Consider the following 18,693-nt stretch of genomic DNA (forward strand, 5'->3'; position numbering starts at 1 on the left):
AAACAGCACACAGGCCTTAAACTGTGTGTATATCACTGTCAACTCTGACCTCAGGGCCTAGTTTACACACAGTTACTGTTTTTGTCAGGATTTATATTGGCATTTATCTATTTTTAAGTACTTGTCTCTCCTACTAGCCTGAGAACAATTTGTGGATAGGAACTTACCCATTTTTAGATCCCTAAAGCCTAAGATATGTAAAATCCTTAATAAATGTTTGCTGATTGACTGTATTGTAGTTGGATAACTTATTCATCCACCTTGCCTCCCACAAAGAAGTCGGTCTTGACAAAAGGAAATGCTCTCAGCTTTGGAATCAACCCGGAGTAGGTGAACTTCAAAGTCCCTACCTCTCTTGTGATTTAATCTACCAACCTGCCTCTGACACATGAACTATACCTATTTTTCTTTTTTCTTTTTTTTAAATTGAGATATAATTGACATAAAGCACTGTGTAAGGGTAAGATGTACAGCGTGTTGATTTGATACATTTATGTATTGCAGTATGATTACCACCTTGGCATCAGCTAACAGCTGTATCAACTAACACCTCTATCACATCCTTTTTTTTCCAAATAACCTTTTTACTTCCTCCCTGATGTTGAAAATCAGCTTTCCCTTGAAGACACTGCTTCTTTAGCAGACTTCTCTAATGAAGGCCATGCCTTCTCTCATTTCTCCAGGTTCATGGGGGCCGATAATCAAACCTGCAGAATTCTTCATATACCCCTCGGACACTCCTAGACAGGTGCTCCCAATAGAAGTACAATGCTAGCCCTCAGATGTCATTTAAAATGTTCCTTTAGCCACATTAAAAAAGTGAAAAGTAGGTGAAATTAATTTTATTTAGTCTAATATATCCAAAAATTATTTTAACGTGTACCTAATATAAAAAGTTTCTAATGATGTGTGTTCCATTTTAAAATTCATACTAAATCTTTGAAATCTGGTGATCATTTCACACTTTCACAGCACATCTCAGTCCAGAGTAGCCACAGTTCTAGTGCTTAACAGCCTCTTGTGTCTAACAGCTACCGGACCCAACGTCTGGTCTCAACTATTGTTGCCCTGCAATTTCTCAGCATTTCAGAGCCTTTCTCTTATACCACCTGATTTTCATTATCTTTGCTGTGACCAGTAAGCACTTTTTGGAATTACAGTGGCATCAGCTGACATGCAGTTTCCCCATATGCCTTTCCCTGTCATCACCGTTGAAGATTCTACGGTCTTACCATCTCTCAGTGTCTTAGCTCATCCCCACCTCACTCATCACCATCATCACCCCCGAATCTCTTAATCTCCACAGTTCCTTTCTCTGAGTGTGGTTCCTGGCATTCTGCTGTTCCCTGTCATCGCACTTTGCCTCCTTTTTGAACTGTGGGGAAATCATTTTTACAGTTACTTCGGGTGTGAGCCTGTGAATTACCAGCAAATACAAAGGCCTCAAACCTATTTGTGCGCTGTTGCTAATAAGAGGAGCCTGTAGAAGAAAATCATCCAGAGGAAAAAGCAGTCATTGGCTTCTCCTCCAAACTGAGCCTAATGGGAACTGTGTAAAGATGGGAAGTGGCAGAAGCCACTACTGAGTCCAGCCCTTTCATTTTACTGAGGAGAAAACTGATACTCAGAATAGTTTTGTTTCTTGTCCAAGATCACAGAGCTATTAAATGGCAAGTTTGACCCCGGACCCAGGTATCCCGACTCCGGGCCTGACTTTTTAAATTCATGCTGAATAAATATGGTAATTGTATAGTTACCATGGTAGAACAGTATAATACCACGACTACCTCCTGGAGATTCCACAGGTTAAGAGCAGAGTTCCCAGCAAGACTGTCTTCACTTCAGATGCCAGCTGCAGGTTTGGGGGGTTTCCAGGCCACTTGCACTTCTGACCAACTGACTACAAGTTCAGGGGTTGCTACAACTCCCTCAGGTTTGATAATTCACTAGAATGACCCATAGAACTGAGGAAAGCACTTAGGTTTACAGTTATAGTTTTATTATAAAGGCTACAAATCAGAACCAGCCCAATGAAGAGACATATAGGGCAAGGTCTAGAAGTGTTTTGAACACAGAGCTTTCAAGTATTCTCTCCTTAGAATCAGGAGACATTGCCCCCCAGACACATTAGTTTGTTCATCTACCAGGAATCTCACCAGAGCCTTGGTGTCCAGAGTTTTTATTGGGGTTTCATTGCATAGACACGTTTTATTGAATCATTGGCCATATGACTGAACTCAATCCTTAGCCCCCACTTCCCTCCCCAGGGGTCAGGCTGATATCACAAGGCTCAAAGTCCCACCCGTCTAAATCTCGTGGTTGGTCTTTCTAGCACTGCTGGTCCCCAGCCTGAAACTATCTAGGGGCCCACCTTGAGTTGCTTGGTTAGCATAAATTCAAGTGCGGTCTGAGGATCTACCATGAATACCAAAGATACTCCTGTCACTTGGGCAGTTCTAAGTTTGGAAGCTCCCTTCCAGGAACCCAGCACAAAAGCATGGTTTTATTATATTACATTCTTTATTATACAGCAGACAGAAATTCAAAACCTATTTGGCTTAGGAATTTTACTAAAGACATAGCTGGCCCAGAGGTAAGAAAGTAGCAACTAAAAGAGGCAAAAACCCCAACCAACCAAACAAAAAAATCCTGACTAGGAGGGGACTCTCCATAGCCAAAGCTCAAGTTCATCTTTTTGTTAGAGGGGCAGCTGCTAAGGGTAGAAAAGAACCATGAATGAAAACATGGTTAACTCCTGTTTTTCATCCAGGCCCCTTCTGGAGGACATGGCATTGCAGATAGATTGAAATTACTCGGGATAAAGTTGATGTCACCTGCTCTTTGGCTTGAGGGCTTTGGCAGTTCCCCTTTCATTACCTCATAGGTGACGGAAGGTCTTTGCTAATGAAGGTCCTTCTGGTGTCTCCTGGGCAGAGGGTAAATCTCATAACAGATATTTGTTTAGTTGCTTATTACTGTTTTTCCTCCATCAATTTCCATAATCCCTGTAGGAGTTTTCAAGTTTAAACAAGTATTTACATGTGTTTAATATCTAGTTAAAACAAAAAGCTAAATAAGTAGACAGCATGTGTTGAAAAGAAGAAAAACATTGGACTGAGTTAAGAAACATTCTTTGGTTTAGGGAACCTGATAATGTCACAGGTTTTTGTCACTTGCTGTTTTTACTGTTACAAATTTATTGAAGCATGTTTTTAAAATTCATTAAAGTGTTTATTGGGCAAACATGTTTTTTTGGTATCTGGCATATGGAGGGCTATGTGCAAGACACTGGTCCACAAACATGACCAAGACTTCATCTCCCCTTTTAGGTGTGCTACCGGATGATTATATACAGTGTAGCAAGTTCAGTTAATATGGTTCTTTCTTGTGTATTGTGCAAGCACAGAGGAGAACTTAAAGAACCCCCACGGAGCCGAGATACAGGGTCAGAGAAAGTTTCTTGGAGGAGGTAGTGTCTGAACTAAGTATTCAAGGATGAAAAGGTGTTTTGCCTGGGAAAGAGTGTAGCCAAAGCCTATTCCAGGCAGACTTAAAGCATGAGCAAAGGCTTGGGGGTAAGATGGAGCACGCATGTTTGAGAAACAAAAGCCATTCTGTGGACTATAAAGTGAGTTGTAAGAAGTGACCTGAAAAGATAAGAAGTGATCACAAAGGAGACTTTGGAGATCTTTTAAAAGACGACCTCAAGGACAAGAAAGTACCATTCAAAACAAGGTGCTCTTGGGCTTCCCTGGTGGCGCAGTGGTTGAGAGTCCGCCTGCTGACGCAGGGGACATGGGTTCATGACCTGGTCCGGGAAGATCCCACATGCCGCGGAGCGGCTGGGCCCGTGAGCCATGGCCGCTGAGCCTGCGTGTCCAGAGCCTGTGCTCCGCAGCGGGAGAGGCCACAACAGTGAGAGGCCCACGTACCACAAAAAACAGAAAACAAAAAAAAGACAAGATGCTCTCATCTGAGAATACAATCTGCAAGAGAACATTTTTAGTACACTTGGGAGAATGAGTAATGCTGCTGGGGGAGGTTAGTGGGGTTAAGACTGGGAAAAAAATACCTCTATTAACGGTAACTTATGCAAGGGAGAACAACCTGCTGTAGGAAAAAAAGCCCACTGAATATCATGTGAATCTGATAAAATTTAGATCTGGGCTATGGTTTAATGCTATGCAGAATAAAAGTTGCTTAGTGACTTATTTAGATCCCTGACACTACAGTATTCAGATATTTCCAAATATAAGCAGGGAAGCAGATTTCACTTTGATGGAAAACATTGCTGCACTATGTTTGTAGGTGGTACATTTATATATCCATTCACTAAAATGTAAGCTCCATGTAAGTTCTATGAGGGCAGAAATGTCATTTTCTTCATTACATGTCCTTATGATGTCCTCAGAGTCTATAACAGCAGCCAGCACATAGTAGGCCAATTAATTTTTCAATTAATTTTTGTTGAAAGAACTGAATATGCAGAAACTAAGATGTATACCCTGGTTAAAATGTGTAGAGGAAGAAGTTAAATAATAGCTATTATGCATTTAGTAGGATAAATGAATTTCAAAATCAACAAAATGCTAAGCTGATTTTATCCTCAGACTAGAGTTATGTGTGGGGAAAATGTCAGCACTCATTCCATATAATATAAGACAGAATTTATTTTTAGCTTAATTACACACAAGTGCTCTCATCTTATATTGTAGATTTCTCTGGAGAATTAACATGACGATCCCAAACTCCTGTGCAGCTCCTCTGGGAAGAGGTACACTCTTAGTCATGCCTTTTTATTGGTATAAGACTTGGGAAAGTGGTGCCAGCCTCCATTTATGTTGACTGTACTTAAGAAAAAGGTTAGGTCAGATCATCAAAAGGTAATTTGCTTTGGAAACTTATGCTCAGCTAACAAGCCCAGTATCTGGGAGAAAAATTAGGCCAAAGGCTAAAAGATGTCACACATAGGAAAGATTCTTAATAAAAATAGCAGTTGCCACCTACAAGAATAATATCATCCCTTGGTAAATTTTGTGTCATTAAAGCACATTGATAATCTGTGAGTCTTTTTTCCCCCTCTGATTTTAGTCCCTTGAGCCTAATGGCTTGGATATTGTTTCTTAGTATATACAATCTTTATCCTTCTCCTCACTTGACTGAGAGACTCAGTTCAGTGTTGGTGTCCAAATAAGTGACCTGTTTGCTTCAGTCGTAGAGCTGGCACATAGGAGTCCTCAAAAAATACTTGAGTGAATCCCATTTTGTTTTATTTTATTTTACTGTTTTTTTTAAATTGAAGTATATTTGATTTACAATGTTGTGTTAGTTTCAGATGTACAGCAAAGTGATTCAGTTATACATATATGTATATACTTTTAAGATTCTTTTCCCTTATAGGTTATTACAAAATATTGAATATAGTCCCTTCTCTGTGCTATACAGTAGGTACTTGTTGGTTATTTATTTTATACTTAGTGGTGTGTATCTGTTAATCCCAAACTCCTAATTTATCCCTCCCCACTTTCCCCTTCGGTAACCATCAGTTTGTTTTCTATGTCTGTAGGTCTATTTCTGTTTCGTATGTAATTTCATTTGCATCGTTTTTTTTAGATTCCACACATAAGCATTATCATACGATGTCTGTCTTTCTCTGTCTGGCTTACTTGAATGAATCCCTTTTTTTTTTTTTTTTTTTTGCGGTACGCGGGCCTCTCACTGTTGTGGCCTCTCCCGTTGCGGAGCGCAGGCTCAGCGGCCATGGCTCACGGGCACAGCCGCTCCACGGCATGGGAGATCTACCCGGACAGGAGCACGAACCCACGTCCCCTGTATTGGCAGGCGGACTCTCAACCACTGCGCCACCAGGGAAGCCCTGAATCCCTTTTTAGAAGTTAAAATATTTGAGCAGTTGGTGGATGATCCTGAGGATTCCTTCCCAGGACAGGAATTTGTTCTTAGAGCATCAGAGTTTCCAATTTGTCACCTTTCTCAAATGACTAATGAATGAACAACAATTAAGTACTAACAGTTGGTTAGACTGGTGGGTGGATGTCTGCTGGTTTGTGCTTTTGTTGCTCCAGACGGATGGAATCTTCATGATGCGCTCTTTGCGGTGGTAGATCAGAGCCGGATGCATGGTGCCTCTGGTCCTTGGGTTCCAGTGCCTTTACCAAATTTGCTGGTAACCAGGATCCTTTATGTTATCACTTAGTCTTGCTGGATTGTGGTTGAAAAGAGTAGATCTTTGATGCTCTCAGCCTGTAAGATATGAAAAGTAATATTTAATGACTTTTCCCTACCTATAAAAATGCATGTATTTTAAACACCATTCAAAAGAATTTCACTTTTCTTCTGTTATAATCTTTGTATTCAATGAGTATGGTAATGTCTAGCCATCAAATCATACAAGTTCATTGTTCTATTTAGTTGTAAGAAGCCTTCAGAATTTGGCATATAACCTGTTGTTGATATTGGGGGCCATGAAGCGATATTACAAAATACTAAAAAGAGAGGTCTAAAAATTCCATGGTATTTAGCAGAGTTAAGGAAGAAATTATTGGATGCAGTTTCAAAAAATTATGGAACCTTTCCTTACTGGTATTTTATCACTATGCTCAGATTGCTAATTTCTGGGGTTGAATTCTCTCCCGTCATCCCACTTGTGCCCCTTTATTTTAACAAAGGATGTACATATAGTTACTCTTAATGTTTTCTAAACCCGACATAGTCTTCCCAAATGCAAAAAATGGCAATCATGCCAATTACTTTTACTTAGAGATTTAAATAGTGCTTGCAGATTTTAGCATCTCTCCTCCAATATTGAAATAGACAACTACTCCCTATTTCTTCCCTGAATTCCATTGTCAGTCTTTCTCAACAAGCATAGCCTGGTTTCCCTTTCTTCATTCTTGTAGTCATTGCTTAATCACCTGCCAGAGTAATCTCCTTCGTTATCCTTCTGAAAAGTCCAAGGATGTCAGGGGCCTCCTAATCATGCAGTATTCATTCTTTTCCCTTGATGCAATCAGTGACACTGATGGTCACCTCTTTGCAGTATTTCAACCTTCCCTCTGCCTCAGGTGATCTCTGTGACACGACATGGCTATCATTTAGCTCTTGGACTGCTGCTTCTCTTTCTTCCTCCAGTCCTTAATTTTAGCAAATTGTAAGGTTCATTTCTTGGCCTCTTGCTTTTTTCCTTTACTCCATTTCCTGTGAAGAGGCGTAAATTCTCGGCTTTCAGTGTCCATTTGAAGGCAATCCATTTAGAAAACAACAGTGCAGAACACAGTGTAGAGGGAGCTGAGGGGAGAGTGCAATGTGTCTTAGGAAATATTTCACCCCGTGCACATTGGTGGTTGTGGTTTTTCCAGAACTTCTGAAATCCATCATTTGATAGAGTCAGGAGAAGATCCCACCTAGGTCCATTAGAAGATCCCACCTAGGTCCATTAGAGCTGCTCTAAGTTAGGCTAGATTCTGGGAGCCAGCGGAGATGTGGCACACCAATCCCCCTTTGCTTTACATCCAGGATTAGACCTGCTCCCTAGCAGACAGTGAGTAGGGCTAAGAGCTCTGTGAATCACCTGTTTGGTCAATATATGAGCCTGGATAGACCTCCCCTCCTTCTAAGGATGAAAACAGAGGAACCCCTAAGTTTGGGGCCCACAAAATAGCAGTGCAGGTTAAGGGGAAGAAGGAGAAGCTGAAGGATCAGAAGAAGAGAGTATTTCTGAGTATAATTTGTTACAGGAAATAGCATGCTATTTTAAATAGGCATCCTACGTCAACTACAAAGAAACAGAAGCTCACTAAGAGCACAGAAAGTCCAACGGAAATGATGCTTTGAGGTAAAAAAGAGAACCTGGATGACAGGAGGAAAAGAAGGCAAGGGGGAAATAACCAAATGAAATGACAGAATTAAAATTTGCATTGGGGGCTTCCCTGGTGGCACAGTGGTTGAGAGTCCGCCTGCCGATGCAGGGGACATGGGTTCGTGTCCCAGTCCAGGAAGATCCCACATGCCGTGGAGTGGCTGGGCCCGTAAGCCATGGCCGCTGAGCCTGCGCGTCCGGAGCCTGTGCTCCGCAACGTGAGAGGCCACAACAGTGAGAGGCCCGCATACCGCAAAAAGAAGAAAAAAAAAAATTTCATTGGAGTGTTTAAGGAACAGAATTGACATAATGGAAAATATAGTCAATCTCATGTAGGACAACCTTAAAATGGTCTTCTAGAACACAGAGAAAAAGTGCACTGAGATGAGAAGGGCAAACAGGTGACGGGAGGGAAGGGCTGGGATCAAAGGTGCTCCCTATGTTAGGGTCTGGGCATATAAACGTGTGCGCATATAAATGTGAACAAGGCAAGTTTCCAGTTCTCCGTGACCTCACAAGCTAGTTGGGTAAATAGATCTAGGGGAGGCTTCCTGAAAGAAGTAAGATTTGAGTTGTCCTTAGAATGGGTAATACTTGAGCAGGAAAGATAAAGGAGGAATGGTGTTCCAGCAGAGTGGCAGCTTGGAAAAAGAGAGAGAGGACAGCATAGGGTACTCATTTCTTCTATGTGCAAACCCCCAATTCTGGTGTGAGCAATGCAGAAACGGTCTGTTCTTCGTGGAGCTTATGTTCAAGAGGAAGGGAACCAGAAAGGGCACAAATACATACGTAATTTCATATTGTGATATATTCTGTGAAAGAACCAAATCAGAATGACATGGTAGAGCATAACTGGGGGTGGGAGGACCACTTTTGATAGGATGGTCAGGGAAGGCTTCTTTTGTAAAGTGGTAATGTCTGAGTTGAGACAGGAATGCTGGGATGCAACCAGCCATGAAGGGAGTCAGACGAGCCTTCTAGAGAAAAGGCATAGCAAGTGCAGAGGCACTGAGGCTGGGCACGTTCAGGATGTGACCCACAGCCTCATGAATTTGGTTGGAGCTGTTGCTGAACCTCTAATTTGCATTGCTCTTATTTTATTACAAAGATCAAAAGAAGCATTTGGAGAGAGTACTGGTCTTGGAAGTTACAATGAGCTTGATTCTGTTTTCAGCTCTGCTAGTAATATCTTAAGAACTTTGGTCAAGTTATTTAACCTCTCTTGGCCTCAGTTCTTTGATCTGTGACATGAGGGTAATGGTTGGATAAACATACCATCTGCCCCTGGGGATACACAGTGGTATGTCAGTGAGGACAACCCACGGACCGAATATAGACACTACTCATCTTCCTGGGTTATTAATTTCACTAAAGATTTCGGAAATATTATATGTGAATAATATTCTGCATTAGAACACAGAACTCCCTTGCATTTTAAAGATTAGAAAGTCAAATATCAAATATATTTCATGCTTTTGACAAGTTACTTCAGGCATGATTTCTATCCTCATAAAAACATTTCCCTCATGGATTTCAATGGAAAAGTTTGAAAAGCATTAATCTAGACACTCTGTAAGTTTTTTTTCCTGCTGTGATTCTATGACCATGATTCTTTTAAAAGTTCTTCATCTTTGAGTTATTTATTGTTAACTTTCTGCCTCTATTAATGAATGAATTATCCAATGAATACTGTTTTATGTTGCTTTTAACTTAAGGGAATTCCTTTTCAATTCACAAAAGAACTTTAAAACCAAGCATCAAGGGTATTAAACATCAAGTTTTGAGAGAGGGAAAAGAACCTTATAAATTATTTGTGGTAAATGTTGTTTGGACTTTACAACAATAATCACAGATGCCTCACTCTCCAGCTGGGTCTTGGAGGAGATATGCTGCCCTTCTGGTCAGAGTTTACATTTATATGCATCCATGGATCCTAAAAGCACATTTCTTCTCTCCTAATCTGGAGTTCAGCCAATAGCTTCCAGAGGATTATATGAGGATACTTTTAACTATGGGTAACAGAAAACCCCACTTAAAATGGCATAAACAATAAACAGTTATATTATCACACATAACTGGAAGCCAGAAGTTGAGCAGTTCCAGCTCCATTTTTCTAGTATCTCAGATCTGCTCTCGTCTCCATGTCACCTTTTTTCTCAAGCTGGCTTCCACCGTGGTCACAAGATAATTGCCACCACTAGCAGCAGTTGTCCCTAATTACAGTGGAAGAAAGGGCTTCTTCTACAGCCATAGACTAAAAATCCTTTCCTCTGGTCTGATTGGTTGACTTAAGTTACGTGCTTAATTCTGAACTATCAACACCAGGGTGAATGAGATGGTCATGGAAAGAGTGTGCTGTCTAGACTCAGCCTTGGATCTGGGGATAAGACCTACTTCCCCTGAGAACCATGGGCTCAACTGAGAGGGGAAGACCTGAACCAAATCATGGCTCCATTAGGAAAGAGGTAGGAGAGGATGGGTACTAGGTGGCAATCACTCCTATAAGGTAGGAGTCTATAGAAATGACTAAAGATGTTTTAATAATGAGTTCTAATTTGTTGTTGGCAGCCACGCTCTATGGAGTAGCAGTGTCCTTCTTGTGAACAGAAACAGAGAGGGACTGACATTTTCATTTAGAAAACATTTACTGAGTCTTTACTGTGTTTTAAGAACTGAAACCCACAGGGTAGTCACATAAACAAATAATCAGAATAGTGATGGGAATGACCAAGAGCATAGGGACATGTCTTATTGATCTAGTCACCTTTTATTAATATTTGCTCAATGATAAGGTCTATGGGAGTGGGGACTTTTCCACTGCTTTGTTCACTGTGTATGTCTAACACCTGACACACTGCCTGACACATATTGAGCACGCCACATGTATTTATTGAAATAACATTTATTGGAGCCAGAATCATTAATGATTTCTGAATGGATAATGGAATAATAGAGGCATGTACAACAGCTCAGTTATAGGCTTGAGTAGTTGGAGGGTTCTGTGAGGTAAGAAGTCTGAGGAGATAAATCAATTCCTTCTCGCTTGGAGGATGTTAGCATGTAATGAAGGACTTCTGATGTTGGGAAAGCTCTGAGACTTTGACATAATGTAACAAGTTAGGAGATATCTATGCCCTAGAAGACTTTTAAAAAATTTATTGAATGTGTACTACGTGTTAGGTGCTGTGCTGAATATAAAGTTATTATAAATAGAAAATTTAGCACAGCACCTAACACATAGTACATATTCAATAATGAATGAGTGAATGAATGAATGAGTGAATAGATGGTGAGCTTTCTAAACAGATTTACAAGAATATCGTGATTAGATTAAATAGCTCATATCTAACTGTGCCTTCATGAATTTATTTTTTTCTTTGCTTTTAGTGGTGTGATTTGTGATAATATTAGTGCTTTGTGATTTTAATGGCGAACTATATTGCTAATGGAAAAATGTAACCTAGTGAAATATGCTTTGACGCAGGATTCCAATGTCAAATGAAAGTCTGTTATTTGGAGCACATGGGCATAGACTTCGCATCTAAAAGAATCGCCTTCTTAATGTCTGAAAGCGGATAATCTCAGGATCTACTAACCAAATATGCAAATTGATGTCTAAAATCATATAGAATAGCTTGACAGTGTATTTGGGAAGGACTTGAAAGACCATTTAATCAAATCCTTCCATCTTGTAGATGGAAAACATGGGATCAGACATGCAGGGTGATGGCATGCTACTTCAGTGCTGGGAAGTGGGAGAGACAGAACTCAAACTCAGGTTTTTCAACTGAACTGCAGAACTTCAACCATGTGAGGAAATAAAGGACAATTGAGAGCCGCAGCCTTATTGTAAAACTCTGATTTTAGGCAATAGCTTAGCTTCGAACCATGGGAGTCTTGCAAGTGCTGAATAGACCTTTATTTCACTAATGGACCATTTGGAATAAGGAAAAAAAAACATGAAAGTAACAGCCTCCTTAGGTGGTGGAGAACATTATTATGTGTAAAAGACTGAAGTTATTGTCAGAGGAACTGGTAACATTGATTGTATAACACCGAGAATTTTAAACAAAAACTCCGGGGCGACTCCTTCTGAAGTACATGGTGGGGTAATGGCTGCTGACATTGAGGAAGGAAGCATTCCTTTGAGATGCTGCTTTAGTTTACTGTGTTAAGAAGAGTCTGTTTACCTCTTAGAATATCTATTATCATTGTTCCTATATTAAAATGTCTAACACCTTTAGTCAGTTTATTCATTTATAATTCCTACCTTCGTGCTGTTTATCCTTATTGTTCAGAAATTTTCTCAGACAAGTTTAACTATAATCCATATGGTTTTAGCACATCTTCCAGGTATCCCTGTCATTCTTTACTCCCTCTAAATGACCCAGACAAATGAAAACTCAATGTATGTTCCTTCACTCTTCTGTATGATGTAAGAGGGATATTGCATTCTACTTTCCATAGGTCATACATACGTGAGGATGTGTTTCTGCTTCCTCTTTCAAAATAATCATTTTCTGGAATGTCATTCCTGGCCAAACTCATGGCAAGTGTCGGTACTTTGCATGTGGCTTGGTGATCTGCCCTAAACCCATTTCATTGGTACTGTCACATTCTGTGTCACTTGTAGGCATCAGTGTGTATGTATATATCTTTATTAGCTATTAAAAAAAACCTCTGACTTTGTATATGGGATGGTGATTTAAAAATTCTTTTGGCATGGTTTCTTGAATCCGTAGAGTCCTGTGGATTTATTTACTTATCTTCCCAAGTGCCCCAAATCTGTTAGAAAAGCGAGAGTCTCATCATTTCTTTTAAAATAACATCACTCATAATCTGACTTACTTATATTTTGAAGGAGAAAATTCTTGTCTTGCTGTATTAACTTTTATCCAGCTTCTCTTCTGAGCTAGGCATCATTTGCTTTGTGATACCTCTCAGCGTTCTTTCAGTTAGTCAGTCCAGTACAAGACCACTGTTCAAATCAGCCAAGCGCATCTCCATACCAAGTTTGTTGCCTAGAAAAGACAAAAGGAGGTCAGAGAATGTGATCACCTCTGTGGGCTGACGGTGCAGCTCTGGTTGAGTTAGATAAACATATCTATATCACTCTACCTACAGTATGGGCTTAGTTTATTTTCCAGGGATTTCCCCTAGAATTTAAATGGAATTTGTTTTAATGTATAGTTCATTCAGCAGATGTTTATTATGTGCCTCCAGTACATAAGGCTCTTTGCACTGTGGTGATTGTGACAGATATGGTGTAGAATTACAATAGGAACTAACATTGTTTCAGTGCTTCCTGGGTTCCATGCATTGGTGTGCTAAAAATTTATCTCCTTTAATCCTTTCAAAAGCTCATTAAGTGCAGATACAGTTATTTCCATTTTATAGATGAGTTGGAACTTAGGGTAAGGGATCTTCTGAGTATTTCTCAGCAAGTGGGTGGGATTCCAACCTGGTCTTTCTGCACCCAGAGTCTGGGCTCTTAACCCATACTGACTCAAAAGTACAAGGGGGTTTGTGGATTTGGCAGAGGGAGCTCTGCTGGCCCTTATCTGATAGTTTCTGCTTTTTTTTTCTGAAGTGGAAGATGAGATCGTCTGTTGAGAGTTGAGTGGGGTTAAAAAGAGGATAGAAGTTTTGTGGAAAGTTGAAGAGATTTGGAAGAACTCTTTTTTCAGTAGGAAGGTGAGATGATGGTGGAGACTGAGTAGAGTGTCAGGCATTTCCAAGGAGTCAGTCGATGCTGTGGACCATGAACCAGTGGTGGTCTCAATTGGCCAAATAACGTACAGTGCTGCAATACAAATTTCTTTAAAAGAATGTCCAACAGCCTTTAATAACTGTTTGTATTAATTGAGATAGTTTCAGTTGCCAGTAGTAGAGACCCGAGATACTAGTAACTTAAGATAGAGGTTCATTTTTCTCGTATGCAAAAGAAATCTTAAGGTAGGTAGTCAAGGGCTTCTATGATACGTATACAGTCATCGGTGGCTCAACTGTTTTTATCTTTCTGCTCCACTCTTCTTAGGCCAGGCTTTCCATCTTCATGGTCACCTCTATTCACAAGATAACTGCTGGAGCTCTGGCCATCGTGCCCACATTCCAGAGAACAGGAGGGAGAAAGGAGGAAAGGCGAAGACTGTCAGCTGAGTCAGTTCTCTTTGAATAGCATGTTCCAGAAGCCTGTCAATGACTTCTGCTTAAATCTTTAAATACTCTTTCGTACAAGGGAGTTTGGGAATTATAGAGGTTTTTTTTTTTTTTTTTTTTTTTTTTTTTTTAATTCAGGCACATTGCTGCCTACAACAATATAGGGACCTGCTTTTAAAGGAAAACAAAGAAAGGAGGATGTTGAGAACAACTGCAGTCTCTGCAACACTTTACTGTTCCCAAACCTTCTGTTGTACACCCAACATTTGGAAACTTCAGATGAAAATTAGACATCAGAAAGGTGCGTTGTGAAATTCTCTCACAAGGTTGGAATGTAAATAGCTGCTGTTGTTTTTCACTTTAAGATGACACGAGACCACGGAGTCGTGATTTTATAGAGGAAAAAAAAGGGCAAAACAATGATGCTTTCTCATTTTCTTTTCTTCCCCAGGACAATCCTTGCGCTCTGTAAATTGTTCCGGGGTTACTGATGTATTCTAGAGGAAGGGAAGCTGGGCATATTAAAAAAGTGTTTACTGCTGATTGTACTGTGTATTTATTAATTGGTTTTCTTCATTCTTTCCCAAAGAGAATTTCACAGTCCTTGGTTCTTCTTATAAACAGTTGGTTTCCAAATGAAATGTAAACCAGCTACATCCTTTCTAAAAAGATAGGGTAAAATAAACACTTTTGAAATAAAAACAGTTTGTTTCATATTAATCATTTTCTGTACTTCTGCTCTTGGAAGCAGTGGCCCTTTTTTCTAATTCTCTTTTCTTTCACACGGCAGGCAAGTGGGAAAATTTGGCGTATGGTCAGTGGTGGGAGACGCCCATGGGGTCCGCAGTGTGTGGGCGCAGTGGCGGGATTCAGTAGCCCTGGGAGACAGCAGTGCATAGGGCCGTGGGGTGGGAAGGTGGGTTCAGGTGGGAATTAGAAATGAACACGGGAAGGAATTGCTCAGGAGCCTGGCTGGAAGGCAGCCCAGATTCCTTAAGATGTTATTCATGGGAATTTTTTGTTCTTATGTATCAATATGTCGATACTCAGGGGCCTAGAGCCAGGAGCCAGGAGTGGTCCCCTTCCTCAGTGTTGTGTGTGGAATCTCGCATGGGGCTTTAGGCAGCTGATGCATCTTGGGTTTATGGAAAACAGTTTTCCTGGATATTTTGTCTGTCTTTCAGGATGACCTATCAGGTGGGAAGCTACTGTGGCATTTTCTTTGCTGTTATAAACAGTTCTCTGAGCCGAAAGGCTTCCAAACTCGTCTGTTATTTCCCTCAGGGTGAGAAGTGATGTCTCCTGTTTGGAAACGAAGGCTCACATGTCACCTGCCTTTAAAAGTAACATCAGGGCGTCTCGTTTCCCCATAGTGTGACCTTAATGTCCTGTCCTCTGGATGTCGGTGTTCAGAGGCTGGGTTATGCCATCCCGAATGAAAGGGAGTGACAGGAAGCATCCTTGCCTCAAGTTACAGTTTGCCACAAAGTATTCAGAGGAGTCCTCTTACGCCTTACTCCAGTGAATGGAGCCCACTGTTGCATTCCCATTATCTGGTGATGGGATAGGGGTGTTGGGGAGGTAGAGACTGTTACACTCAGAATAAGTGGGCTTCTCAGCAGGGCAGTAGAGTCCTCATGGATGCTGATAAGGTGTGAAAAGCAATTGATAGGATCAGAATGCCCAGGAAGTGTGATGCTCAGGTAGAGAAAAGATGAGGAAAAAGCTGAATAGAGATTCTCCCAAGGTTATGAAATTTTAAAGAAAGTCTTTTGGGGTCTGGGCCTGATTAAGGCTGTTCATGTCCACCAGTAAGTGAAATATGTATGAATTAGCATATCTTTTTTTTGCCCTGGAACCATGAAAATATTGACTAAGAGTGATAGGCGATAGACAGTTCTGAACCAGACACCAGTAGGTCTCCTTAGTCCTTGGGTTTCTTCCATCATTTCCCTGATGGGACTTTTCACTCTGGACAGATTTCTGGGTGTCTCTGAGAGTCACCGGCTGGTGCTGAGCGCCTTTTGAGCTTTTGGGACATGAACGTAACATGTGCCTTGTCATCGTGATTGTGGGGTTTTCTCTAGCCAATTCATCTGCTTGGGGGAGATAGAGAGAAAGCATAGGTTTGGGTAAAATCAAGTGATCATGCTGTTGAGGGAGCAGGAACAGGGATGAATGCAAAGGAGTGATGACAGGGCCAGGAGACATGAAGCTGGGTAAGCAGGGTACTGAGGACACGAGGAGAGGTGAAAGTAAATCGCTGACATCCTGCATTAATGTAGGTGGAAGAGAACGTCGCTTGACAGTGCAGGACAGCTGAAATGTTAATATTTAATCCAGGTCAATCAAAACTTGGCATTTTGGGCAGCTTGTTTTCTTGTTTCATCCCAATTATTGATAATCCTTATGGGCTTTAGGATTCAAACTGATTTATAATTGCCAAAATTAAATGCATCAGCAAATAACCTATTTATATAAAATTTCTTTATATACCTATAAAATATCTCCATTAGATTTATATTATTATTTTTTTTTTATTTTTTATTTTTTTTGCTGTATGCAGGCCTCTCACTGTTGTGGCCTCTCCCGTTGCGGAGCACTGGCTCCGGACGCACAGGCTCAGCGGCCATGGCTCACGGGCCCAGCCGCTCCGCGGCATGTGGGATCCTCCCAGACCGGGGCACGAACCCGTGGTCCCTGCATCGGCAGGCAGGCTCTCAACCACTGCGCCACCAGGGAAGCCCCTAGATTTATATTATTGATAATTGTTTGCTCATCTAATATCTGGTTCATTTGCATTATTTAAATAACTTTATGTAATACCTCCAATGTACAAATATATTTCCACTCAGAAATACTTCAGCTTTACCAAGGTAAAAATTTCCTTAAGGTGTTTTTGTATATAAGACTTAAAAAAAAATCTGTTCATATTTTCTTAACACATCCACAGCCCTTTTCTTTATTTGAATGTCTACTGCCTCCTCTGTCCTACTTTGATGGAGAGGTATGTCAACGTTATACATGGTGACACATTTTTCTGGCTTACTTCACTTCCTTATCCCTCTCATTGGAATGGATAATTGAGATAGTCCTCTGGGGGCAGAATCAAGCCCCAAACCAAATTCTTGCTTCATTTCACAGGTGTCATTGAGGTGCCTTCCCTTTATATCATTAGGAGACAGCCAGCAATCTATTACGTAAGATAAATAAAGGAGAATGAGATAATGATAAGTGCAAACAAGTTCCTGTGTAGTCTAGAAAAGCAAAGGGAGTTGCAGAGAAAGAATGTGCGATTTTTCTCCAGCACTGCCTAGAGGGCAGGTGTTCTGATTATTAATGAGGCATCCTGCTGTTTCCACAAAAATATCCCCAGGGTAGAGAAGGGTAGTTCATGGGGCTCCATGGCTCAGCTTCCCTAAGGAGTATCATAATCTGTGCTTTTTCTGTTCTCACCAAGCCAGCTGCCAGTTGCTAACTTTGCTTCCAAGTGAACACCCTCCCCCTCCCCCAACCCCCAGGAAGGATGTGTTCCATATAGATACGTCCCTAGTTTGGGGGTCAAACAAAAGCTTACGTTTAAATAATTGATGATTTGGGATTTAAATAGGTTTCTTTCTCATTAGATTCCTGTGAATCCATTCCATTATACCCATTACAGCATGGGGGAACCAAACAAAACTGCTTTTCTGAAACTGTAAAAAGTCCCATCATGAATCATGGTGATGACAGAGGTCCAGCCCCTTGTGAGCCTGAAGCTCAAATGACCATCTGGCCTCACTCATTTATGAACTATTCATGAAATATGTTCAGTATTTGTGGATTATTTTTTCATATACACTTTAAGGTTATTACAAGGCTCTAAAGAAAACTTAAATGATAAGATTCTGTGACATTTGTGTTTATTCACGTATTCTTACTCTTCATGTTACATTTTTATAAAATGTCTTTACCTTGTACCATTAATGATAACCTGGGAGTTTGGAAACAAGTTTCCAAATGGAGATTGGTATTTAAATTTAGGCTTAACATTTTCTTTTAGCTTATCTTGAGGATATCACTGCTTTATTGTGAGAGCTAACATAAATAATATGGAACTTTATAAATGTGAGAAAGAAAGGATCATTTTTCTGTTTGAGAAGAAAACTTTTTGGTGCTGATAAGGTTTTTCTGAATAATTTAGAATAACTGTTGTTCGGAAACATTTCAATCCTCTAAAACTCTGAAATTTGGGAGAATTAGGGGAAAGTACAGAATGAAAGGAAGTACACGTGGGAATATCATTGGTTGGTTTGGTGGTTAATCTTATGTGTCAATTTGTGTGGGTCACCAGGGTGCCCAGATATCTGGGCAAGCATGAGTCTGCATGGTCCTGTGAGGGTGTTTTGGCTGAGATTAACATTTAAATCAGTAGACTGAGTAAAGCAGATTGTCCTGCCTCCTGTGGGTAGGTCCCATCAAGTCAACTGAGGGCCTGAACAGAAAAAAAGGCGGCTCGTCCCCTGAGTATGAGTTAAGAGAGAATTCTTCCTGCTTGTCTGCCCTTGGAGTGGAAGACAGGGGTTTTTTTCCTGACTTCAGACTCAGACTGAAGCTGAGGGTGGAAACTTTGGCTCTTCCTGCATCTTAAGCCTACTGGCCTTTGGACTGGAGTTGTA

Source organism: Neophocaena asiaeorientalis, unplaced genomic scaffold (assembly GCF_003031525.2).
Source record: "Neophocaena asiaeorientalis asiaeorientalis breed wild unplaced genomic scaffold, Neophocaena_asiaeorientalis_V1.1 scaffold134, whole genome shotgun sequence".
Classification (NCBI taxonomy): domain Eukaryota; kingdom Metazoa; phylum Chordata; class Mammalia; order Artiodactyla; family Phocoenidae; genus Neophocaena; species Neophocaena asiaeorientalis.